The 5,037-nt window shown below is 41.5% G+C and overlaps 1 pseudogene; it reads left to right on the top strand.

Annotated features, from left to right (window-relative positions):
- Positions 1–4,530: 4,530 nt before the first annotated feature.
- LOC114628557 overlaps positions 4,531–5,037 on the top strand; it is a 998-nt pseudogene continuing 491 nt past the window's right edge.

Here is a 5,037-nt window from a genome sequence, read left to right as displayed (position 1 = left end):
TAGAAACTGGGGATGGTGGGGAGGAAAAATTGAATGAGTAACTGTGGGAGGGCAGACCTGGAGGGACATCATGACTGGACTGTGAAAAAGTAAAAATAAATAAATGAAGAAACCACTAAAGGTCTCAAACCCATAATTCTGACCCAGACTCTCAAATTCTGGGGTTACAAGTCACATCATACTTGGTTCTTGGGTTCTTTTAAACAGGAAAATTCTTGCATGAGAGGCACATTCTGTAGCCCTTGCAGCTTCACTAAATTATCATTTTGTTGTCCATCGTCATTGCCATGGAACCACACCCTTAGTCTTCAGGAATTACTATGGAGTTTTCTAAACCATCCAGTGTGAGCGACATGCAGTAAAGAGTCCACTGGTATTGCTTCAATTCAAACAAAGCTTAGTCTGTTGGCATTGTCATCTCTTGATATGTCTCCCTAACTTGCAAAACTTTGAATAGCATCACAGGAAAAATTCAAACCAAATGTCAAACGGTCTTGGAATTACATGAACCTTAAATTGTGTACCCTGGAGTTCTTTATCGGGACTCTTAAGTCTGTGCCTTTTTAGATTAGAAATATTTCTGACATTCTATATATTATCTAGTGTTTAAGGTGGCGATATTGTTTTCCAAGTTTCAGAGAAGTTGTGAACATTTTAGACATTAGAAATATTTGGTAACATTTTACGTTTTCAGTTAATTAACAATAATTATACACATTTATGGAGTACAGTAAGGCATATTTATGAATGTATGTGACAACTATTATATATTCAGAAAAATTCTTCTTAACACTGTGATGCTGAATACTGTGTGATGTTATCTAAGACGGTCTCTTCTTTGACAGTACTAGCCTCCTGTGGAAACACCCATTGGTTATATCCTTATCAGAATGAAGTAAGACTTCACTTGATCCTTTACCATTTATCCTTTCCTGTACTTAAACAGACATGGTATACTAAATAGTGGGAACCACACAAAAACATTTCAATCAGCCTTGATAAAAAAAAATACTCTCTTCATCATACTGACTCATTATTACATGTGACTTCCATTTTTTAAAAGAAGTCTTTTAAAAATCAAAGTGCACTTTGTTTTTCATTGGAACACCAAAATTGTTTTCTATAATTGGTTTAAAAAGAAACGTCCTCATCCTACATAACACTAACCAGGTCTATGACTGCAGACAATAGGATGAATTAACTGCCATCAGCCATAAAGTGGAGATGACGTGCAGAAAGTCCTGTCACAGCCATGATTAGCATTCTGTACACTCTGCTGTGACATAAAAATACACCCACACTTCATTTCCCAGCAGTTACTCAGCCTGCAGCATAACATCACCAGTCATGATGTGTCAGTATCTAATCTAATCACCTGTATCACCATGACAACGATTGTCACATCTAAGTTGGGTGCAGAATATAGAAGCAAAGTCCTTTTATCCAGTAATGCTCATGATTCTGTGGATTCACATCAGATGTGAATTGTCCCAGTAGTTTCTGCCAAGCCTCCTTCAGTTCCTTATTTCTTAGACTGTAAATCATAGGGTTCAACTCAGGTGTCAAAAACACATAGAATAGATGAATCAGCTTTTCCTGAAGGACAGAGGGGGTGAAGTGGGGGTCTATTAAGTGAAAACGGCCATGCCATAGCACAGAGCAACCACTGAAATATGAGTCACAGGTGTGGAAGGCCTTTCTACTTCCCTCTTTGACTGGATCTGTGATTCAATGTGCATCATCCACTTTGGACCGGATACTGGAAATGGTCTGGATGCAGGGTAGGAGAAACAGCCAGGATTGTGACAGAATCCGCATCATTTCAGAAAGCCTGAGTAACAAATTATATAATACAAGACAATTTTTGGAAACTCCACATCTTCACTGGCCGACCTTAGTTTCTAAGACATAGAGATTTGTGCCTTGTAAGTTAGAGAAGTGGTGAACAAGAACTCAAGGTCCATTCCTCTTATATTTTGCTCTGAATGCCCCTCCCTAAAGATATGTGCAGTAAAGCCTTGCTTTACTAACCAATACCACTTATAAGAAAACCCAGAGTCTCCAGCTCAGCTCAGTAATGGATCAACTGTTGTGGCCTCCCTGTCTTCTCTGTTCCCACCCCTAGTGGATCCCACAGATCTGCTCCTCCAACCTTCCTTTCCCTCACTCATCCACAGACCCAAAGAAGCTAAACAAGAAGGAAGGCCCAATGTAGGAAACCTAAATCTCACTTAGAAGGGGGAATAAAATAGTCATAAGAGGTATGGAGGGAGGGGTCAGGGAGGGAAGGAGGATGGGGAGGGAAATGGGGGCTTCAGGATTAGGTGTGGGGAAGAACATGAGAGATGGGTAGGTTGCCATGAAAATGAATCAAAATCTGCAAGTGATGGGGTGAGGTGGAGGACATCTCCAAGATGAGACAGAGACACCCAAGAGTCAATGGCAATGACCTTAGCTACGACTCACTACACTGGGGATATAGAACCTGGAAAGGTCACCTCCTTTAGCCAGGCAGGAATCTCAATGGAGCAATAGAGATATCAACACACACAAAAAGCTTTCAACCCAAAATGTATCCTGTCTACAAGAGATGCAGGCACAGAGGATAGAGCAGAGACTGAACGAATGGCCAGCCAATAACTGCCCCAACTTGAGACCCATCCCATTGGCAAGTACCAATCCCTAACACTATCCGCACTTTCTGCTCTGTAGCAGACTCTCTGTTGTGGCCCTTGAAGTGGAAGTTTCTGGATATGTCACGTGATGCAAAGTCACGTGGTGTTTCGCTAAGACAAACTCACATGGTGTTTTCCTGAGGCACGAACCTGTAGGGAGACACATGATTTTTGGAGAAAGTATAAATAAGACTCAACGGACAATGACTTCATACTTACATATCTAGCTTGGAAATGTTTTGTTGGTCTCCAGTCTTCATCTTCACTGATCTTGACTTTGTTGAGAGAGGCAGGGCAGAGACCTTCTCCCGTCATCCCTGCTGATCCTGGTTGCTCCTGCTGACTTGTGCTCATTCAGTGGAGGCCTGACTGTTTCTGCAAGATCATGCCATCACTGCTGATTCATGTTTGGTATCCTGACTCTACACTACTGAACTCCACTGAAGTTATCCTGACAAACGTTGATTGGAATAGCCCCAAAGAAATACTTCTAAACAGGTCCACAACCTTTTGTCCTAGCTACCAGCTTTGCTCCCCTACTGTTGGTTTGTGGACTAGAATGGGAATCTCAGAACCATTATTAAAAGTAGGTTTTTAAAATAGAAACCTAAAGCCTCTCCTCCCTCTCTGCCTCCATTCTCAATGAACTAATCAGGTACTGATCGAACACTCTGCTTTCCTTCCTCCTCTGAACCCTCTCAACCACCCCTTATTCTAGTACATTCATATTACTAAGTATCAACTTCTAACGCCTGGAAACAGATTTGAGGTGCCCAAGACCTCAAATGACCACACCTATCAGGCTTCTCAAAGTGTTTCCTTTGTGATAACTCCACCCTCTTCAGATCTAGTAAGGACAACAGAAACTAAGGAACAAAATGTTCACCCAATAAAGATGAGAGCAGATATCAGCATCCAGAATTACAATACCCCCAAACCCAGATGCCCAGACACTAGTGTAAAGACACAGTCACTAACAGCCAGGACAATATATCCTGTAAAGGTGCACAGAATCATCTGGTCTTTGTCACACAAGTACTTTTATGGCAGAATTTGGCAAAATGAAATTTGCTGAGATTGTCACCAGAGGCAGAAGACAGTTCAGTTTCCAGATTTGGTAAATATTCTAGGTCTGAAAGTAGGCAGAGTAGCAAGGGGGCTTCATTACATTATGAAGTTCAGACCTAGAGTACTACAATGATGTCTCCACAGAATCAGTAGTACCAAATCAGTTTTGAACATTTTCCCAACATCTATCAACTCGGAAACTAGTTCTCAGAGACTATATAGGCTTTTTAGTACTTTTTAGAAATGTATTTTCTGCTCAGATTAGCCCGTGTTTTCTTCTGTGGCTCATCACCAGGGAGAGTACAGGATAATGATGAGTGACAGAAACATGGAGATTAAGCCAGTAAGATTTTCCTCTAAATTGTTTATGTTGAACTATCATAATAAAAGTTAAAAGGAGGATGTTTGTTTTATTTATTTTTCATTTGTTCATCTGAACTGTATTTAAAAGTGTGGCCCAAGCTATAACCACAAGGAAAAAACCTTCAAATGATGATTACAAAACTTAGCCCTTGAACCCAGTCATCAGGCTGAGCTTTTGAGGCTGCAGCTGCTGGTGTCCATCAGCCTTGCCCTAGAGATGACTCAGCCCAGATAAGGTGCACAAGGCCTCCCAGGCTGTCAGCAGTGGCCTCTCTGGTCAGCTTTCCAAGTCCATCTTCTATCCTAAGCACTAAGCACCAACGTACAGAGATCCATTTAGATTTCTTTTATGACAGTCTGTATTCTTTGGGGAACTCTCACCCTGTCTTTCTAAATTTCCTCACCTATTCACGTTTGTTTTTAAATTGTGGTCACTACCACTAAGGGGGATGCTATCTGCATGTCAATTTGCACTGATGACTACAGCAATGATTTCTACCTGTGACCATGGTATAATAGCCAAGATAAAGAGGATGATCATGGAAAGAGACACTTATCCTTGCAAGTGGGGTTTAGGTCCAAAGGCAAGTCAGAAGAAGAAGATAATGATCAATCAGAGACTTCTGGACAAGCATGACAAACCCACAGGCATGGAACCAGGGTTACATTGACTACAGTGGGTCTGGCGAGAAAGCACTGGCTGCTGAAGCAGTACAAGTTCCTCAGCTAGCTGCTGAAGATGTAAATGTCATAAAAGGAAGCAGGATAGTGAGAGTGAGAGTGAAGAGACCCCTCCAACAGTTCCCCAGTTGAAGAAGGAGAAGGAGAAGGAGAAGGAGAAGGAGAAGGAGAAGGAGAAGGAGAAGGAGAAGGAGAAGGAGAAGAAGAAGAAGAAGAAGAAGAAGAAGAAGAAGAAGAAGAAGAAGAAGAA

Source organism: Grammomys surdaster, unplaced genomic scaffold (genome assembly GCF_004785775.1).
Source record: "Grammomys surdaster isolate TR1022 unplaced genomic scaffold, NIH_TR_1.0 269, whole genome shotgun sequence".
Taxonomy (NCBI): domain Eukaryota; kingdom Metazoa; phylum Chordata; class Mammalia; order Rodentia; family Muridae; genus Grammomys; species Grammomys surdaster.
Note: the sequence above shows the minus strand (reverse complement) of the source record. Positions and strands in the feature narration are given on the sequence as shown.